This window comes from Pipistrellus kuhlii, unplaced genomic scaffold (genome assembly GCF_014108245.1).
Source record: "Pipistrellus kuhlii isolate mPipKuh1 unplaced genomic scaffold, mPipKuh1.p scaffold_m20_p_6, whole genome shotgun sequence".
Taxonomy (NCBI): domain Eukaryota; kingdom Metazoa; phylum Chordata; class Mammalia; order Chiroptera; family Vespertilionidae; genus Pipistrellus; species Pipistrellus kuhlii.
The window spans coordinates 51,307,524-51,329,434 of NW_023425562.1; the positions used below are offsets into that span (position 1 = coordinate 51,307,524).

General features: G+C 53.9%; 1 protein-coding gene across 4 annotated transcripts in view; it reads right to left on the reverse strand.

Annotated features, from left to right (window-relative positions):
* DLGAP4 (DLG associated protein 4) overlaps positions 1-11,974 on the reverse strand; it is a 177,198-nt gene extending 165,224 nt beyond the window's left edge. For 3 of the 4 annotated variants that reach the window (XM_036418397.2, XM_036418398.2, XM_036418400.2), the window contains exon 1: positions 11,899-11,974. The gene's annotated coding sequence lies outside the window, so the exon portion shown is untranslated. The remainder of the gene's footprint in view (positions 1-11,898) is intronic. The other variant, XM_036418396.2, reaches the window with a different exon arrangement.
* Between the last annotated feature and the right edge of the window lie 9,937 nt (positions 11,975-21,911).

Here is a 21,911-nt window from a genome sequence, read left to right on the forward strand (position 1 = left end):
TGGGTAAACTGAGGCTCAAAGAGGTTTCTGAGATCTGCTCCAGGCCACGCAGCTGGTGAGGGGAGCCAGGACTCCGTCAGGCCAGCCCTCACCATCGGCTCACTTCCTCCTGGGGAGTCAGCCCATGGCTCCTAAAAGCCTCCCCAGGTCCTCGGGACGGAGGCAGTGGCCACCTGCCACTCAGTTCTGCTTTTCCAATGAAAAAAAAAGACCAGCGCCGAAACCCGTTTGGCTCAGTCGGCCTGCAGACTGAAGGGTCCCGGGTTCGATTCCAGTCAAGGGCATGTGCCTTAGTTGCAGGAACATCCCCAGTAGGTGTGCAGGAGGCAGCTGATCGATGTTTCTCTCTCATCGATGTTTCTGACTCTCTATCCTTCTCCCTTCCTCTCTGTAAAAAAATCAATAAAATATATTTTAAAAAAACCAAAAAAAAAACTTGTGCATTAAAATGTCTGGACATAAATACTCACTGCTATTAACGCCTCATTTTACTCAGGCACTAACACCCCGCACAGCTGGCGCCTTCCCCCCTCACCTCACCGCTCTGACCCCGGGCAGGACGGCGCAGTGGGTGAGCGTGTGGGTCCTGGCGGCGCCCAGGCCGGTCTCAGAGCGCCCTGCGGGGAGCCGTGCTCCCTCTCCGTGCCTCACCGGGGCCAGAGTCATGGGGGTCCTGGAGAGACGGCTGAAGCCCAGGTCCGGCCCAGACCTCCCGGAAACCGCCAGCATCACTCCATTAACTACCGACGATGAGCCTGAACCAGATTCCCTCACCGCGGCTTCCGGAGGCAGACCGTGTGTGTGAGAACGAGACAGAAATGCCCCTTTCTGTGTTAAGCCACTCCATGATGGGGAACCTCAATAGATAACTAACACAAGGTGAGCCTTGAGAAGGGGAGCCAGAGGGGGCGACCAGGGCTTCGGAGGGTGAGCTTCCCCGTGACCCAGGCTGGGGCTGCTTCCCCTGGCGCCCCCCAGTCTGTCCAGGGTCCTCCCTCCCAGCCTCAGCCTTCCCTGCGTGGCTGTCCCTTCTGTTCTCAGACAGGAGAGCAGGCCTGCACTGACGCGTCTAACCGCGGAGCTGACCTGGGCCAGCACAGCGCTGCAGGCTTTCACGTGTTAGTTTGCACTGAATTCTCACGGCAGCCCTTCAAGAGGCGAATATTATTATTCCCAGCGCCTAGACCTGTGGTCGGCAAACTGCGGCTCGCGAGCCACATGTGGCTCTTTGGCCCCTTGAGTGTGGCTCTTCCACAAAATACCACGTGCGGGCGTGCAGGTACAGTGCAATTGAAACTTTGTGGCCCATGCACAGAAGTCGGTTTTCGGCTCTCAAAAGAAATTTCAATCGTTGTATGTGCTATGCACCTCCTATGTGCTGGGCACCTCCTATGTGCTCGGCACCTCCTCTGATATTTGGCTCTATTGACTAATGAGTTTGCCGACCACTGGCCTAGGACAATGCCTGGCACGTAACTGATATTTGTATCAGTCAATGTGGACTAGGCTGCAGTAACAAACAGGTCCCAAAATTTCAGGGGCCTTGGTAATTTACAGTTTTTGTTTCATTTGGCAATTTATTTCACCTCTCTGAGCATCAGAGAAATCTGAGTCATTACATTTCTGTTAATTAACATACCGTTAAATTTTTCCATGCATGCTTTGTATCATATGTCTTTATAACATCTTATCTAGGATTCAGGAGATCTGCATCTTAATATTTACTCTGCAACATTTATGTGTTTGCATAACTTGTCTTATTTGAAAAATGTAGAAGGGGTCCTTGTACCCTCCCAGATTATCTGCAGGAACAAATGTTATAGATGGCGTATAAACGCTGTTCACACATGCCCATAAGCTACTATTACAGTTATTAACACTCCCTCCCCCAAATTCAATCAAGTGTAATTTTGTTTTTCTTTAAAAATTATTGCACCAGTTCAGCCTGAGGACCCTGCTCTGGATGGTGAACTTTCTGCTTCCTTTCTCTTATCAATGGCCACACTTCACCACTATTTGGATAAAACACAATAAAATCAACCTTATTTCCAAGAAAAAAAAAATTTTTTTTCTCAGGGGCCTAAAGAAGGAGAAATATATTCCTTTCAAACAGTTGGGCTTTTCAGATTGGCAAAAAAAAAAAAAAAAGCAAAAAGCCCTGGTGGGCCCGCAAGCTAAAATAGGATAACCAACCAGCCAACTTCTCATTTGCTCAGCCCCTGAGCACCTCACAGCACCCCAGATGGGCCTGGGAGGGAAGGAAGGAATGAGGGGCCACAACGGGACGTCAATCTGGCTCTTGCCTGAGGCACCTGCCACGTGACCCGGCCCCTCTGGGGGGGCACCTGCTGTCCTCCAGCCACCGGGCTCGGGAGACACTCATGATCTGTGCACCCCCTGTGTGCCGGGCCTCAGCCCGGCCCTGCCGGGGGGGCCTCTGCCTGGTGGGGGGGCAGACACTACGTGGACCTCACAGTCCACAGGCCTCTGGAGTCTGGGCGAGGTGACTCCGGGATGAGAGGGCAGGGCTCCTGGGCGAGGGGAGGGGGGAGGAAGGGAGAGGCTGGGCTCATAGCAGATAGGAATCACTGAGCGAAGACTGTGAGGAAGGCCTCTCCAGTCACAGGGAACAGTAAGCGCAGAGGCTGGGGCCGGAGACACGGGAGTCCCAAGTCGTTCAGCTGAGCTGCAGGAGAGGGCATGACGGGGGCCGGGGGGCAGCAAGAACACACCCAGGCAGGTGGCAAAGGCATCAACGGCTCCAGGCTCTGGGCCATGACGGGTGTGAGGGGTCAGGCGTGGTTGCTGGACCGATGGCTTTGCCCGCATGGGAAGGGCATACAGGCCGTGAAAACTGAAGCCAAAACTGAGAGGGGAGGTGGGGTGGGAAAGGGACCCGATTTCTGCTCTGCAGCCAAACCCCAGACTCACCCCAAGGGCTCGAGGCACAGAGCTGCCTCCCCATCAGCCTCCAGGAGTGGCCTTGTCACTTATCAAACCCACCCTGGCCACTGGTTCCTGGCGCTTCAGGGCTGCTGGCCGTGAGTGCCCTGCCCACCACCGCCCACTCCGGGCTGCCCACTGCCTGGGCCCGGCCTGTCCAGCGGCAGCAGAGTTTGGCGATACACTGACCAGCAGAGGCAGACAGCTGACCCCCAGCCAGGAGAGCACTGAGTCTGCCTGCTCTGGACCCTGCCGGGGCTCCAGTTTCAGGGGAAGCCCCGGTGCGGGGAGGGGCGGAGAGCTGTGAGGAGGAGGCCCATTCCCACACTGACTTGCTGCAGGAGCTCAGGCAAGCTGCTCAAACGCCCTGAGCGGGACCCAGTGATGGCCAGGGACTCTGTAGCCACAGCCCGGACGGCCCCCAGAAACCCCTCGGTGATCAGATCCACATTCAGCCAATACCCCGCCCCCTGGGCAGGCTGCTGCACCCTCTGGGCCTCCGTGTCCTCAGGCATCAGCAGTCCACCTGCAGCCCGCAGGCCTGGTCCTCCTCCGGCCCAGCCTCGCCTCCTCTCTCCAGCTCAGACCCTCACACCCCCAGGCCGCTCCCAGCAAGGGCCTCGGCCAGGCTGTCCCACCAGCTCACGCCTCACTCTCACTCTCAGCCCCAGGCCCCTCCCGGGGCAGCCTTCCCAGGCCCGGCTGGTCAGGTCTGCACTGCCCAGGGGTAGCAGCAGCTGTCTCTGAGGAGGGTTTACAGTCATCCCTGGTGTTTATGCCATGGCTGCCAGCCTCCCACGAGGCTTTGGGCTTCCCAGGGCCCCTTAGCTGATACGCCCAGCACCAGCTCCACACCCACAGCAGCCACCTAACGGGTTTGCTGAATGAAAACTTAGAAAAAGAGGGAAAGGGAAGGTAATGATAATACCTACCTCCCAGTGCTGAGAGGATCTGACAATCTACAAAGGCCTGGCCTCGGGGGGGGGGGGGGGGGGGGGAGCAATATCACGTACACATGCACACACATGCACACACGTGCCCTCCCACTCCCTACATATACACGTACCCATATACATACCATATACACACATACCCCACCACACACATATAAACACACACACCCACACACACCACACCCACACACCACACACATACATATAAACATACACATGCCACACATATATCACACATTCCTACACACATACAAACACACAAACCCACACACATACTATATATACATACTACACACACACACTACACACCAACTATATGCCACATATACACATAAACATACATACCACACACATGCCACAAATACCACATGCATACACACCTCCCCCACATATACATACATAACATACCATATACACACAACACACAACCATCCACACATGCACAAACACCCCCCCCACACCCCCACACACACGAGCAGGAGTAGGAAAGGGCCTAGGGCGTCACTACCTCCCTGTCCACGCTGCCCGCTCCCAGAGTCCCTGGTGAACCAGATACGCAGGGTCAGATGCACACACAGGCAGAGGCCTGGCCGCACGGCCAGCCAAGACCCACAGGGACCCAGAGCCAACCAGCCTCTGCCGGCCCACGCCGGCCCTGGAAGGCCCCACAGTCCCAGTCCTCCAGGAATCTCACCCCAAAGGCGGCAGGTTCCCCAGAGGAGATCTGACACCTTCTCGCCTGCCTGCACACATGGCTTTGAGGATGGGAGCTGGAGGCCGGCGAGAGGCTCAGAAAATTCCCAGCAGAACCAGTGAGGGCCCGGAGATGGGGGCAGCCACAACCCCCACTCCACACCCACTGCACAGATGGGGAAACTGAGATCCAGGGAGGCTCACAGGCCTCTGGGGCCTGCTTTCCCAACTGGGTGTCGGAGTCACGCAGACCTGAGTTCAAACTCTCCCTCCAGCACCCACCGGTGTACAGCCTCAGTTTCCCCAGGTATAAGATGGGGATGATCCCAGCACCTGGCTCCCTCCACCGCAGGTGCACAGCCAGACAGCACATGTGGCAGAGGGCCCTGAAGCCAACCCTATTGCCCGGGCTGGACTACCACCCGGCCCCTCCAAATGGCAAGCATAGTCACAGGTGACGCCCTCAGAGCCGCCTCTGCAGAGCTGCCGGGCCGGCTCGGCACCCCGAAGCCCATCACTCACGGCACACGCTGCCCGGAAAAGGCGGGCCACCGCGCCAGGGTCCCACAGCGAGGCCGGCCTCCAGCCCTGAGTCTCCCCCCACCCAAGTGGATCTGGCAGAGTCAGCCGAGGAGGTGCCAGGGCTTGGCAGCAGCCAGGGGAGGCAGGCAAGCAGGCAGGCAGGCAGGCAGCTGGGGGTGGTGGGAAGAACCTTTCTTCCCCTGCCTTCAGCAAACCCCAATCCCCGTCTCCAAGCTGCGCTCCGGGGCCTGGGCTGCTGCGTCACGCCACGCATGCAGCCTGCAGTGGGCGGGAGGAAGGCTCCCTCTCTCTGGCTGGGGCTGGGGGGGCAGGGAGAGGTGGGGGAACAGGCCCAGGGTCAGGGGTGAGGACCACGAGGGCTCCCGGCACCAGCCAGAGAGAAGCCCGGCTCCCTTCTCCGCTGGAGTCACAGAGAGCTGAGCTGGGGGAGCCTGGAGACCCAGCCCCAGCGCCCCAACCGATAGATGGAGACCAGGATGCCAGAGAGACGCTGGGACTCAGTCGGGACACAGCAGCAAACCAGCTCGCCACTCTTACTCCGGTGCCCACCTCCTGGAACCCCCCGGTCAGGGCAGGCTCATCTGGCACCACAGAAAGAAAATACCCGGACCCAGAGGTCAAGGTCTCGCTCCCCAGCCCTGCTACCTGGTGGCACGGAGCACCCTTCACCCCCGCACCATCGCAGGCGCCTTGCTGGGTGTGGTTCTGAGCCCCTGTTGTATGCAGTGTTAGGTACACAGCAGGTGCTCAATAAATGGTCGTGTGTTTTATTTGTACGCCAGGATGCCTGCCCCATTTCTACTATCAAAGGCAGAACCTGTGTTTTTGAAGTGTTTTTTTAAAGGTGACCCTTCACACACCAAAGGTCGCTTCAGCCATTTCCGGAGCAACTCCGAGAGGGGCTCCTGTCCAGGCTTCTCACGAGGGAGGGAAGACAGCCACCACGTTCCCTGTGGCTGGGCCCTGGGGCGGCCGGTGTGTGTGTGTGTGTGTGTGTGTGTGTGTGTGTGTGGTCTGCACCTTCATGGGATGGTCCCAGAGACCGAGCATTTGCTTCTCCCTCAGGACTGCGGGCGTGGCCACTGCTCAGCACCCATGTCCCCTCCCCTAACCCCCCCCCCCCCAGGAAGCCTGAGCGATGGGCCACCTACCGGAACTGTGTGTGAGGCGAGGAGCTGGGAGAGGCCACAGCTCTCCTTCGTCTAAAATGCACACCTGGGCCAGGGAGGTGGCCACCGACACGCAGGGACACTCCTGAGCACTCGGACCAGGCTGACCCCAGCGTGGGTCCAGGCTCTCCAAGCCGGGACCTGGGTCTGCACTTGATTCTCAGCCCCACCATCACTTCTGTCGAACAAACGGGAATTTGTCCAGAATCTCCAGGACACAGGGCTGAGACCAGGCCCTAAGCACAACCGGCTTGGATTTGTATTCTGGCGCTGCCACCTCACCACCTGTGGGCCTCGGACAGCTCACTCTGCTCTCCGTGCCCCAGTTACCTCCCCTGCAAAACGGGGATCACACCAGCAGGGCGTGGTGGGCCTGCAGGGGAGGCTGGCTGTAAGGTGCTGAGAGCGGATGCTTGCGAAATAAAGGGCCCAGCGACGTGCAGACTCCTGGCAGATGGTCAGGTCAGTGACGCTTTGCTGAATGGATGGATGTTAGCCAAGGACACTGTTGTTATTATTATCATCATCATCATCAACACCAGCAAGGATCCCCGAGCCTGGTTTTGCGACCAGCCCTAGTGAAGGGTGTAGCAAAAATTCTCCAAACAAAATTTGCCTCCATTCATTTTGGGTTTTTGAAAAGGCCACGTCAGACAACACGGCAGGGAGGAGGCAGCATTGCGAAACCCGGCACAGAGGGATCCGGGAACCCACTCATCGGCTCAGGAATGCTGTACGATCCGTGAGCAAGAGGGCCCTCCCCGGGGGCGCCCCCAGGGACCCGGCGGCGGGCGGGGGGGGGCCTCCTGCGCTGCAGCGTGAACCCCCCTCCTCTGAGTGACCTTGGGCAGCCACCCACTGCTCCGAGCCTCCGTTTCCTCATCTGTCAAATGGAGGCAGTGTCCCTTTCATTCCTGTGCCCCGGGGTAGCTAGAAGACGTGGGCATTAACTCTGAGTGCTGCACACACCCTGCAGGCCTCAGTCCCGGCCCAGGCCATCGCACAGGGGGGCTAGGCGCAGGGAGAGTTTGCATAGTGGGCACTCCCTCCCAACCCCGCCAGCCTCTGCACCCCCTCCTCTGACAGAACTTGCTGTTGGAACTCTGCCCCGCTGGCCCATGCCTCCGAAGCCAGCACACGCTGCCCTTCCAAGCCCCCAAAGCCACCAGGGAAACCGAGCCCGCCCTGGGACAGCCCCTCACACGCCCCAAGGGGAGCAGGGCCTTGAGGACTCCCTCCCTGGGCTGTCAGCACCCATGTCGGCTCCTCCCTCCCTCCCCGAGCAGGGCACATAGTGGGCTCCGCTGAGATCACTGGGTCCAAACCTTCAGGTTATCAACTGAATCCGAGAGGGGTCATGCTTCATCTGGGGGGGGAAGGGGGGTTAGGGGGGACATCTGGCCCTCAGGCATATAAGGCCCGAGAGCCATATAAGGCCTGCAGAATCGTTTGGCCTGATCCCACCAAGGCCAGGTTACATGTTTGACCAAACAAAGCAGGCCGATTTTTAGGTGGATAATTGTGTATGGCCCGTGAAGGATGTTATAAATATCCAATGGCCCTTGGCAGGAGAAAAGGTTCCCCACCCCTGGTCTAGGGGGACAGAACTGCTCCTGGCATAGACTGGATGCCCACCATGATGGCACACTGTCCCTCCTCCATGACCAGCCTCCCTGTAGCCTGCTCTGGAGGGCCTTCTCCTATATGGACCTGTGACCCATCGTCTCCAAGCCTGCCTGGCCCTGGGCTGCCTCCCTGCCTTGACCAATGCTGCCCTCTGCCTTCCCTGCCATTCTCCATCTACCCAAAACCCTCTAATCCTCCACAATACGCTCCAGATCCCGGGTCCGTCCTCCTGGAAGCTCCTCCTCAGGTCCACACCAGTGGCCCCTTCCCAGCACTGGGACCAGCCTCCATCCCTGGGAGGCAATGTGACTATTGTTTACGGACAGGGCCTCCTGGGTGTGACCCTGTCCCCAGGCCTGGCACACAGCCGGGCCCTGAGAGCCCTGGTGGCCTAAAGAAGAAATCAAAGACTAGGAAATGGAGGGTGACCAGCTGGTGACCTAGTAAGCGAAAGAACAGATGAACACGTGAGCAGGTGATGATGTAAGCAGATAAACTGCTGCAGGAATAAATGCCCGACTAGATGGTCACTGATTACCGCCCCCCCCCCCCCCCCCCGCAAATCACAGGGTCCCGCCCACAGGTGGCCCCCCAGACTCATCTAAAGCACCTGGGGTCCCACAAACACGCTGGGATTTTAGAAGCCACGAGCTTAACTTCCACAGAAGTCAGCCAAATGCCTCTGGATTTGCAGACCCAGGTGAAGGCCAGGCACCCATGGGGATGGTCACCTTGGCAAATGGGTTTGACCAAGACTTCTGCTCTGCCCCCAAGCCCTCCACTCAGTCTAGCCCAGACCATGTCCGTCCGTTTATTTAGCCAAGATGAATGGACTGAGGGCGGAGGAAGAGCCAAGTCCTCAGCACCAGGGGGATGACCTGAAGAGGTGACCCGCCTCTCCCCACACTAACCACACCAAGAAGCACCCAATAACGGGTGGTGACTGGTGAAGGCAGAGGCCCCAGGGACTGTGAGGGTGGTGACAGGGACACAACCTGGCCGGAGTGTCAGGGAAGGCTTTCTCCTGGAAGTGATGGCTGAGCTGAGACCCGGATGATGGGTAGTAGGTAAGTAGGTAAATGCAGGGCTGGTTCAGGCAGAGGAACCAGCTCGTGCAAAGTCCCTGAGGCTGCAGGGAGCATGGCCTGCTCCAGGAACTGAAAGCAGGCCAGAGGAACCGGAGCCAAAGAGGGAGGAGAGGGGGTACAGGATACGGCTGCACAGGTGGTTGGCTGGGGAGGAGGCTGAGCTTCACCCTAGGAGCTGTAGGCATTTATTGAATATCTTCTGTGTACTTAAAAAAAAAAAAAATCTGCACTCAAGGTTTTATTGATTCAGCCCTAGCCTGTTTGGCTCAGTGGATAGAGATCGGCCTGCAGACTGAAGGGTCCCAGGTTGAGATTCCAGTCAAGGGCACATGCCCAAATTGTGGGCTCGATGGATCCCGGTAGTGGGCGTGCAGGAGGCACCCAATCAATGATTCCCACTCATCATTGATGTTTCTCTATCTCTCTCTCCCCTCTCCCTTCCTCTCTGAAATTAATAAAAAAATATATTTAAAAAGGTTTTATTAATTCACATTTCAGAATGTGTAAGTGGAAGTGTTTAAATGTACTTAGCCAGATAATGCTATTTTTAATGCTTTTTTGAATGAATGAATGAATGACTCTATCCATCACAGATGAATGGAAGGATAGAGACCACCTGCTTCCTGTCACATAAAGTACCCAGCTCCTCAGAGCCTTCCCGTCATGTAGAAATGCCGACATTTATAGAGCAAATGGCCCGCAAACCACACAAGAACCTAACCAGATACCAGTGGGTGCCCGGTACGTCCAATATGTCACGGAGTCTTTATACAGGTCTAAAGTACAGCTTATCCTTCCTGTCCTCTTCAAAAACACCAGTTCCACTGCCAGGCACAGCCAGGCACAGCCCTCAAACTGGCAGCTCCTTCTCCAGGCTGCCCTGGATCCCACAGAATTCAGCCACCAGGCCGGCTCTACCCCACACTTTCTCCCCAGTCTGGGCCCTGTGCCCTGTCCCCGATGACCAGCACAGACTGCCTCCCACACAAAACAGGGGGGCTCCCTGAGAGTGGGGACCACGTCCAGCTATCCCAGGTCCCCAGCACCCAGCACAGGCCCAGCCTGGCCTCTGATGGATGAATGAATGAGGGGAGGGCGCTGTGGACACCACACACAGGCACACTGGCAGAGGCTGAGCTGCTGCCTCTTGCTCCGGGAGGACCCAGGAGCCCTGGTGCACCCTGCCACAGCGCAGGCACACGTGCACGCACACCTGCCCCGTGTGCACGGCGGTGTCGCCAGGAGCTGCTGGGAACGCACTCGGCATCTGCTGCTCACTGGACCACGGCCAGCGCTGGGGCCTGGTGGTGGCTCCCGACACTCCAGCCGCCCATCGGCCACTCAGCTCTGCGGCCCCACCCAGCCCCGCTGCCCACAGCAGGCTGGCTCAGGCCCCTCGGGCCACCCTGGGACCAGGCAGCCCACGCTCCCCTCCGTGGGACAGAAGCCGGGCTCCTCCAACAGCCACTTTCTGAGATGGTTTCATGCAACCTCCAGCTCGGCAGAAGCACAGCCCCTCCCACAGGTGAAGGCACAGAGGCAGCGAGTGCCTGGGCCCGGGGACCTGGGCGGGGAGGGGAGGTGCGGCGGCGGCGGCGGCGGCGGCGGCGGCGGCGGCGGCGGCGGACGGGAAGGAAGGCCAGGACAGCCTCCGCTGGGCTGGGGACTGCAGCCCCCGCCCCCTCGGTCATTTTCACTGACTAGCAGGCAGGGGGTGCGGGAACCCTCCCCCATCAGGGCTGCCTTCCAAGCTCGAGGCTTCCCATCCTCGGGCACCTCGTTCACCCTCGCACCCCAACACCTGGCCTTCACCAACCCATAGCCCCTTCGGGCATTTCATCTCCCCCCATAACAAACATCCACAGCCTCTGGCAGCCCCTTTGCAGCGCAGGCGGCGCGGAGGAAGGAAGGCTGGGAGCCGGAGAGGAATGAAGAAGGGAGAGGAATGTGAGGATGGAGGAGGATCGGAGGAGGGAGGCTGGTCCAAAGAGGCCAGGGGACATCACATGTCCAGAGAGCACATGTCCCCTCTCAGCGGGCACATCTGGACCCAGCTGTCCTCTCTGGCCACCTGGGCCACCTGCCATCCGCTCCGCACACGAGCCCCTTTCCCCGCGGGGGGCGGGGGAGCCGCACGTGGGGGCCTCCCGGAGCCATGTGAGCACCCCACCACCCCCCAGGCCAGGTGCTGGGGCAGTGCGGCCCCTCCTGAGCCCGCGAACGGGGAGGGGGCGCCGTGCAGCGCCGGAGGGGTGCGGGCTGCCCTCGCCCCTCCCCAGATGCCGGTCCCGGGTCCCGGTCCCGGGGAAAAGCTGGGGCAGGAGGGGGTACGCCTGCCGGGCGGGCGCCGGGACTACCGAGGCGGGATGGAGGCGGCGGCGGGCTGAATGGAGGAACGGCCCCGCGCTGGCAGGGCCCCCTCGCCTGCGCTCCAGGCTTGGGGGGCCATGCAGAGGGGTCTGCCTCCTCCCGTGGCCGCCCTGCAGATGGAGGGTGGGCCGGCCTGCAGAGGGGCTCCCAGCCTGGGCAGTCCCTTGCCACGGGGGAGTCGGGGGGAATAAGACCTGGAAGGAGGAGGGGGGGGGCGGGGTCTGGCCCTGGAGCGGGGGTTCCGGGCCCCAGCGCCCCCGCCCCCTCATTTGAGGGTCGGGGGAGACCTGGATTGGGGAGATCCTTCCCAGGGAAGGGGGCTTCCCAGCCGCAGGGCTGCCCCTCGGATTCGGGGCTCGGCAGACAACACTGCTGGGGGGGGGTGGGGGGACGCTTTTCTGCGCCAGTGTCACCCCCCGGCTTCGGGAGGTCCATCCTGGAGAAGAACCGGGTTGTGGGGTACCAGCCTCAGACAGGGTGTCAGGGCCCCCGCGCTCGCCCCCGCGCCCTCACCTGCGCCGGCGCCTCGGCCGCCTGGGCCCGCGGTCCCCGCGCTGCCGCCTCCGGTCCGCCGGGTCCGCCCGCCTAGGCCCCGGGCCCGGCCCGCGGGCGCCCCATGCCTCTGCTCCGGCCGGCGCGGCGCCCCAGATGCGGCTGCGGGAGGAGGAGCCGCGCACCCTGGCTCCCCGAGAGCCGCGGGGAGGGGGGCGGGGAGGAGCGCGGGGGAGGGGGCTGCGCGGCTGCGCCCAAAACCAGGCGTGGATTCCGCCGCTGGCCTGGGGCTGGGGGGGGCGGCGCTGCATCCGGCGCTCCCCTCCCCTCCCCCCCCTCCGCGGCCCTTGGGGAGGGGAGGGTCTCAGTAGCCAGGGAAGCGTAGTGGCTAACCGGAAGGGCACCTAGAAATCCTGGGTCCACTGCCCAGAGAGGGTAGGCTACTGGCGCACGGTCACACAGCAGGGCTGCGGGAGTGCAGAAGCCTGGAACCCCAGGCTACAGAGCTGGTCAGCAGGAACCTTTGTTGGCAGTGGCTGGCCCACGAAGGAGGGAAACTGAGGCCCGGGTCACCTGCACAAGCCAGGTGGGAGGGCCCTGGGATGTGAACTTGGGGCTCCTGACTCTTCCCCCAACCCTCCTTTCTGGTGACCTGTTTCCTGCAGAACCTTCTCCCAGGTGCCTTCTAGTCTAGGCACCACAGAGGTTAAAATAACCCCTCGAGTCAGATGGAACTGGGCTGAGTACCCATTCTACCTCTCCTGGGGCTCTGAGATCATGGACTGGAGACTGACTCTCCTGAGCCCGTTTTTTCCGTCTGTAAAAACGCGGACAACACTAGTATAATATCCCAAACGCGGGGTTGAGGAACTAAAGAGATCATGGATGCAAGCTCCTTGCTGGTACCTGGCATTCCGTAGGTGTCAAATGGATGTGCTCCCACACTCCCTGGCCCCCACAGACAGCCCTCTCCCAAGAACGCCAGTTGAATGCAAACTGAGTCATAACAGTGTGAAAGGATGGCATTGAAGTGTCCTCAGCGCCCCCTTTCCAACCAGCCTCATCTACCACTTGCCCATCCTGCTCACATTCCTCATCTTAGGAACGTCTGTTCCAGTGCTTCTCTGCCTTTCCCTGTGCCTGTCATGCCCTCCCATCTCTACCAGACAAACTCCTATTCATCCACCAAGGCCCAGGGCAACTGGCTGCCTACTCTAGCTGCTCACACTCCATAGTGGTCCATCCATGCTTCCCTTCATCATTTCCAATGTCTGCTCTAGGTTTGTCTCTGTCTCTGTGGGCCCTGACACCTATGGTGAGAGGATGTCACTCAGAGGAGATTAAGGCCATAAGGACCAGCAATGTCCAAGAGAGTTGCCGAAGGAGGTGGGGCTTCAGCAGGGCCTGAAAGGAGAGGTAGGTTTGGAGTTCTGGGAGGAAGATAGGGGAGAAAGGAGAATATATGGCAAGCAAAGAGGTAGCTGTCATTTGGGCAAGGCGTCAGTAGGTAGAAGAATGAACTGCCTGAAGCAGGTTAGCAGACCTTATTATCTGAGCTGGGAGCCACCGAGAGCCAAGGGCTGGAGAATGACCTGGTAATAGATCAGGTCAAAATGAGCAGGCTTTGTCTCAAGAATACCTCACACAAGGAGATGCGTACAAGGATGATAACAACATCATTTGTAATAGTGAAACACTGAGCACAGCCTAACTGTCCATCATCCGGAGACTGGAAAGCTCTCCACGCCATAATCCTCAAAATAGCTGAATGCAAGCCACACGCATGCACATAGGAAGAATAAATCTCAAAAACACACTGTTCATTCAGTTTGTGAAAATTCTAAGTTGTCATCCGAGTACTCTTTGTATGAATTTTACTAGTATACTTCAATACAGTTTTTAAAAATAAAGATATATATTATTGGATTAAAAACCAAGTTGCAGACAAAAAACACAGTTTGATACCAGCTATATACATGTATAAAGTTTGAAAACATCTATATTATAAAAAAAAAAAAAAGGTTAATATGCTAAGTGTCTGTCCCTGTAATGACATCAAGTAGCATCGCCCAGCTTCCTCTCCCTAGCCACTAGCCTCCTCAGAGTTTCTTCAGCCCAGGAACACAACGTGCTTTATACCCAGGTGGAAATATTTTACAGTTTAACCAAATGTCTGTGAAGTGTTTTCACATGCCTCATCTCATTTGATCCTCACAGAAGTCTTGGAGTAGATAGATAAGAGACTTGGTGGAATTCTATTTTATTTTCATTAGCTGGAAAACGGAGATGGGGAAGCTTAGAAACCTGACCCGACTGAAAAGAAGTAAGAAATGGTGGACCTTGAAAATGACTTCAGGCTTTCTCACTGTGCAGAATATTGTCAAACACTGTTGCAGTTAAATATTTTACCCTTTGTTCTCCCTGTGTGATCTACAATAATAATCTGCTTCATGTTGATATTTACTGCTGTGTTGCTCACAGTTACCTGAAAGAGAAGTTGGGGTGCTTCACAGGGCTGGAAAAAGTTTAGCTAAATCAGAAAGCAAGTCTAATTAAGCAAGTTTATCCTATATCTATAAAAGGTTAAGTTGACTCACACATGCATGATACATATAAAACTCTCACTGGTGCCAGTCGCATGCATGTGTTTGGATCTATCATTGTCTATCATGAATTTGGTTGACACTTCTATTATTGAGGAAGGGCAAATAGCGATATTAAAATATTTCTTCTAATTAATTTCCTTTCAATGTGCATGAATTTGTGCATCAGGCCACTAGTGTAACATAATACTATATATTGTTTAAGGACACATATGTAATATAAGTGTAAAAATGCGCATGGAAGTGATAAATTGCAAATTCAAGAGAGAAGTGACTCTGAGGGAGAAAGGGAAGGGAATGTAAAAAGGGCTTCAAATATAGTTAAATGGGTTTATTTCTTAAGCTGAGTGGTGGGTACATGGATGTTTGTTCTTTTGATCTCTAGACTTTTTTTGTGAACATGATTATATAATTTTTTAAACAATGTCGGGTGGTGCCTGGAAAGGCAATGGGGAGTCATTGCTGGTTCTTGAAGGGGGTTGTAACTTGGTCAGTGGACAGAAGAAAACCAGGGGAAGCTGGTGTGACTGTCCAGATGCGAGGTTTGATGGCCTGAGCAGGGACAGGGTTATGTGAGGGAAGGAAAAGATGGGAGAGATTTGGAGGAATAAACAACCCGAATACTCAGGCAAGGATCACACACTGAAATGGCTACAGCGCCTGGGCAGGTCGTTTAAGCAGGGCGTGAGCATGGAGTCATGGGGACTGTGACACACAGTCTGGCAGGGACAGCCTCTACTCAGGGCCAGCTGATGGTTGCCATGTAGGAAATGAGACCCAGCAGGAACACATCTTTTCTCCTTTTCAAGAGAAATCAGCAATTCAGATTTTTTTCTTTAAATGCAAAATCTCCCACATTTTAAATTATGGCAACTAAATCGAAAAAACAAAACCCCCAAAACAAAAAATCCCACAACTTTGTAGGGGCCAAGCCTACAGATTTGCAATCTCTTCAGCAAGGAAGAGGCTCCAGGAGATAAATTGATGATATGGGGATACCAAATTTTCCTGCCTATAAGGCTGAAGGGGCTCACAACCTAAGCAGCAATCAGGGAGAGCTTCCTGGAAGAACTGACAGCAAAGAGGAAGGGTATTTCAAGCTAAGAGAACAGTAAGTGCAAAGGCAGGAGTTGAGTTGAGTGAACTTAAGAAAAAGTCAAAAGCACTAGCAGGGCCTTTTGCAGAAGGAAAACACATGGCCCATAAACACAGAAGGGGTGCCTGACCTCATTAGTCATCAAGGAAATGCAAATCAGTGATGTGAGGCCACTTCACACCCATTCCACCCGCAACCTCCTCCCCTCCTCTCCCTCCGAGAAACTCTGGCAATACCAAGTGTCCCAAAGATGCAGGTCCCTGCAGCTCTACGATAGGACTGAGGGAGGTGCACCAGTGTACTCTGTGACCCAGCAAACCTGCTGGGGAGAAACCTCTACACGCATATGCTGGGCCAATGAGCGGAGAAAGGCCCCGGGGATCTTACTAAAAGGCAGACTCAGATTTGGTGGGCCTAGGGCAGTGCCAAGATTCTGCATTCCTAACAAGTTTCCAGATGAAGCCAAGGCAATTGGTCTCCGAGCCACACTTTGCAGAGCATTAAGAGAAAGGCACAAGAATATCCATAGCAGCATTGTTTCCACTCAGTTACCCTACGCCTTTTGATTGGAGCATTTAATCCATTTACATTTAGGGTTATTATTTATTATTATTTATTATTTTTTAATTTTTAATTTTATTATTATTTTTTTTACATTTACGGTTATTATTGAGAGGAACTTATTTATAGACATTTTAATTCTGTATGGCTAGGTTTTTCTTTCTTCTTCTCAGCAATCCCTTATAGCAGCAATTCTTTTAGCATTTCTTGTAATGCTGGCTTGGGGGTGATGAACTCCTTTAGCTTTTTTTTTTTTTTTTTTTTTTTTTTTTGTCTGGGAAGCTCTTTATTTGACTGTCTATTTTGAATGATAGCCTTGCTGAATATAATAATCTTGATCTCAGATCCTTGCTTTCCATTACTTTAAGTACTTCATGCCATTTCCTTTTGGCCTTTGTAGAGTTTCTGATGAGAAATCGGGTGTCAGCCTTATGAGAACTCCTTTGTAAGTAACAGTTCTCTTTTCTCTTCCTGCCTTTAAGATTCTTTGACTTTAATTTTTGGGATTTTAATTATTATGTGTCTGGGTGTGGGTCTGTTTGGGTTCTTCTTGTTTGGGGTTCTCTGTGCCTCCTGAGCTTGTGTGACTTTTTCCTTTACCAGGTTAGGAAAGTTTTCTGCCATTATTTCTTTTTTTTCTTTTTTTAATATATTTTATTGATTTTTTACAGAGAGGAAGAGAGAGGGATAGAGAATTAGAAACATCAATGGGAGAATCATTGATCAGCTGCCTTTTGCACACCCCCTACTGGGGATGTGCCTGCAACCAAGGTACATGCCCTTGACCAGAATTGAACCTGGGACTTTTCAATCCACAGACCGACGCTCTATCCACTGAGCCAAACAGGTTTTGGCTGCCATTATTTCTTCTGACACTTTCTCTATTCCTTTCTCCCTCTTCTGGCGCACCTGCTATTTTAATATTATATTTCACATTGTCCCACAGCTCTCTTAAGCTGTCTTCTGTTTTTTTAATTGCTCTTTTTGTTGTTGTTTGTTTGTTTTGTTCTCTGAGTGATATTTTCAACTTTGTCTTCTGATTCATTGATTCAATCCTTAGCTTCCCCTAATCTGTTGTGTATTCCTGTCAATGTATTCTTTATTTGTGTTATGTCATTCTTTATCTCATACTGTTCTTTTTTCAGAATTACTATATCTTTTTTCATACTGTTGAGCATTTTTATCATCGTTACTCTGAACTCTGTTTCAGATAAATTTCTTATCTCTGCTTCATTTACCTCTTCTTCTGAAGAATTCTCTAGTTCTTTCATTTGGGGGTTTCTTTGCCTCCTCATTTTGGTTAACTGGGTTTGTGACTATGTTTTAGGTCACATGTGTCAAACACAAGGCCCTCGGGCCAAATTCGTCCCGCCAGGCCTTGCAATGTGGCCCGCACCACGCTGTCATCACTGCACTCCGCTGCGTTTCCATCACAATGACAGTTTATGACTGTTCAGTAAACCATTCGGCCCGAGATTTAGGCTGGATTTTAGATTTTGGCCCCTTCTCTGATTGAGTTCGACACCCCTATTTTAGGTAGATCCTCTACATCTCTCAATCTCTAGTGCATGAGTGTTAAAGGCTGTTTCTGACAAATTGAATCAGGCAAAGACTCAAAGCCTCCAGAAACCACCTCTCTACAGACTAATAGGATTCTGACTTGAATTGCCCCCAGGCAATCATCTTCAGGTGTAGCAAGAATTTTTCTTCCCCTCCCCCACATAGGGTGGGGCAGTTTCTTCTGTCTGGAGGCTAATTGTTACTTTTAATCTCTTAAGTGGCCTCACTAGCAAAGTGTTTTCCAATAGGGTATATTGACTGTCTTCCCCTCAGGCAAGGCAAATGTCTATGTGGGAAAGATGTCCTCCACTGCATGAGGGAATGACTCATCCCAGGAAACTTGGGGTGTCTGCCTTCCAAGCTCTATCCCCCTAGTCCCCAGTCCTGGGTTCTGCTCTCACAGCTGCAGTCTACTTTACCCTTCCTCTGCCAGAGCATAAGGTGGGTGGCTCCATGGGAAATTTTTGTGCATTGGCCCTTCAGGAAGGTGCCAGAACTTTCAGTTGCCACTCCCTGACAGACTGCACCCCACTGCTTTTCACAGCTAGATGTTGTAGAGGGCCACCTGGGAGGCACATAGGCATTTTTCCTTAATTATCATCAGCTAAACTCAAGGCGTAGGCAGAGCCAAGCCCTGGGAACCTGTTTTCCCAAGATGGCGAACATGTTGTCCACTTGGCCTTCATATCAGCTCAGGTGTCAGCAGGGGCGGGACCAGGCATGCTAGGGCCTACTTAAGAATGCAAATAAGTTGGTGATAACTTCCTGGTATTGGGGGTATAAAATAAATGCACTGGGAGGGGTCATCGTTGTCATCCTCCTCCTCCTCGTCTTCATCATCTTCTTTCTGTCTCTCCAGCAGACAGGATGGTGACCCACCCCGCTCCCAGCTTAAAATCTATTTCTGTGTCTTCTCTCTTTATTTCTAATATTTCTCAATCCCTGGCCCCCTCCAGTTAGAACCGGTTCATTCAACTCTCTTTCTGTGCAGGACACGGAAAAGGGAGATCCCAGCAGCATCAGGCCCCTGCAAGATGTTGTGTGGGTACCCTTATCAGATTCGGTGCTCTCTGCTGGGGAGCCCAGCTCGGGGATCGGATTCCAGAGTTCTCAGTGGCATTTCTCCCTCCATAGCTGAGATCTCTCTCCAGGACTTCAGTTTCTGACTGTGGGCGCCCTGACAGCCCTTTTGCACCTTCACCCCTCCTACCAGTCTCTATGCTGTCTCCACCTTTAGTACTTGGGCATTAGGGTTCTCTCTTGTGAGTTTTTCGTTGATTATTCAGGGAGCCTTTCCGTATTTCAGTTGTAATTCCAACTTGTTCCTGGGAGCATGTCCATGAAGCATCCTCCTACTCTGCCACCATTTTCAATCTCTCCATAGCAACATTGTTTGCAGTAGTAGAAAATCTGAACACAATCCAGTTATCTATTGATAGGAGAATGAGCAAATAAATTATGGGATAGCCACACAGCCTTCAAAATGAATGAATCGCAACTACATACAATGGCACAAATGATTCTGACTAACATAGCATTGAATTAAAAAAAAAAAAAAGACAAACCTATATACAGTATACCTTTTAAAATAAGACTAATAAAAACAAATAAGAAATCGCTTAGGCATTCGTACATGTAATGAAACTAAAAGCAAAGAAACTAGAGAAGGAGAAATTCAAAATACAGAATATTAGTGATTTAGCAGAGAGCTGGGGGATGGGATGGGCTGAAGCATGGAGGTGATGCCAGATTTGGGTTCTGTTCTAGTTCCTGGGGCAGGCAGTGGTTTACAGGTGCACATATTATGCTATATATTTCACTATATTGTGTTATACCATACACACAGGGCCATTCATAGACAAAAGGCTGAGATCATGTCATGAACCAAGGATACTTTATATTCAATTGTGTGCACATGAGGTCCATATTTTAAGAGAGAGACAGAGAGACTCAAAGAGAGATGCTGAGAGAGTTGAGTGCAAGCAGGTCCACTGGGAAAAGGTGTTCAAATACAAGCACAGCATAAAGCAGTCAAGGCTCTAAGGGGAGCAGAAGCGGTGGGACTATGGGATGATTGCTGGCCCAGCCCACGGGCCCAGAAGGAAGAGGCTGTGTTGTCTTGGATGTCAGATTCTCTACCAACTCCTGCCATCAGCCCGCCGGTTCTGACCACCATGCCAAGGCCAGAGCCGTGGTTTCAGGAGGGACCCTGGAAGAGGACAGAGTGACTCAAACCAAGTGGAGAGAGGCCCCTAGGCAGCAGGTAACAACCAGCCCCACACAGTGACGAACCCTGATAGTGACCAGATCCAGGGAGTGAACACATCCAGTTAATGATGAGACTTGGCTTGTGACCAGGCCTGACAATGTCCAGACCCATCAGGATGGGGCCAGGGATGCCTGGCCTCAGGTCAACCAGGCATCTGGTCAGCTTGGGCCAGTCCCTTGGGGAAATAGAGAGGGAGGGGTCTCCCTGGCCCCCTGCAGCCAGGAGGGTTGGTTTCCCCCTGCTGACCCCACCCCACCCCTCTCATTGAACTTTCTCCTAAACAGCCAGTAGGTCTGACCCCTCCTCCTCCTCTGCCCTTGCCCTGGCTCAGCCACCATGGCAGGGCTCCTGCTCCAGTCTCCCCCTCACCAGTGCATCCTCCACACCAGCCCCAGAGAGATCCTCCTAAACACAGATCTGTGTCCTTCCCCTGCTCCCCTGCTCAGTACCCTGCATCGGCCCCCTACCACCCGGGGAGAACGCTGGGACTGCCTGCCCTGGTGTATGACGCCCTTCATCGTTTGGCCTTTGCACCCTCCCCTAATGCAGGCTGGTCAGACCCTGTTCCTCGGGCACAGGCTCTGCAGTCTCTCCCGAAGACAATGTGTTTCCTGTCTCAGCCTGGGGGCCCTTCTTCATGGCAAGCCCCTTCCCCATGGAACACTCACCTCTCAAAATTTAACTCAAAAGTCACCTATTCTGGGGAAATCTTCCCTATTCTCTCTGCCCCACTTCCCATTCCAGTTAGTCACCCCAAAATACTTCATCTCTCCCTCCTCCCCAGCCATCATCATGATATTAACAAGCATTTGTTTTCTTCAGCTTTACTGAGTGAGGTGTCATAGAGTACAAATTGGTTATATTTAAGGCACACCACATGACGCTTTGATATGTGTACATTGTGGAACAATCACCTCAGTCCAGTTCATTACCTCACATACTTCCCATTTTGAACGTGGCGAGAACACACAGGCTCTACCCACTTAGTAAGTTCCATGTGCACAGGATAGTATTGCAAACTAGAAACTCCCAGAACGTGTATGAAGACATAGTCAGACACTGTCTCTAACACTTCATGGCAAATACTCTTGGTGCTCACCTTGGGTCCCAGCTACAGCCACTGGAAGGTTGGACAGCTCCAAGACCCTGGTCTCCTGCAAGCACCCACCAAGTCTCTCCATTTTGGGGTATTTTCCGCATTTTCTGAAGTCGGGAGAATTTTCTCTGCCCCATCACAGGACAATCTGGAGTGCAGGGGAGTTCTCGCCCTCAGGTACAACCTTCAGGACTCAGGGGTAAAGGCCAGCTCCCTTGCTTGGGGAGATCGCTCTGAGGCACCTCCTCACTGCGTCTCAGCAGGTTCCCAGCAGGATGGAGTCACAGGGCCGCTCACTAAGGCAACTTTTATTGACTTTCTCTCCTCCCCCGTCATGCCCTCCATGCTCTCCCCATCCTGCTTCCTAGGATTTCCTCCCAAATAAAATACCTGCACTCAAGTTCCTGGCTCAGGGCCTACTTTTGGGGGGAACCAACCAAAGACATGCCTGTTTGCGTCCATCTCTCCTATAAGACTAAAAGAGCTTTGTGAAGCCAGGGGCCACATTGAATTGATCTCAAATTGTGGCCCCCAACAGTCTGGGACTTTGATGCTGCTTGCATCTGTGTGACCTCAGCCAAGTCACTTCCTACACACTTAGCTATGCTCAGTTAAAATAAGTAGGAGTTTCCCGCTGAAACCGGTTCGGCTCAGTGGTAGAGCATCGGTCTGTGGAGTGAACAGTCCCAGGTTCGATTCCGGTCAAGGGCATGTACGTTGGTTGTGGGCACATCCCCAGTAGGGGGTGTGCAAGAGGCAGCTGGTCGATGTTTCTCTCTCATCGACTAGCTCTCTCTCTCTCCCTTCCTCTCTGTAAAAAAGCAATAAAATATATTTTTTAAGATTAAA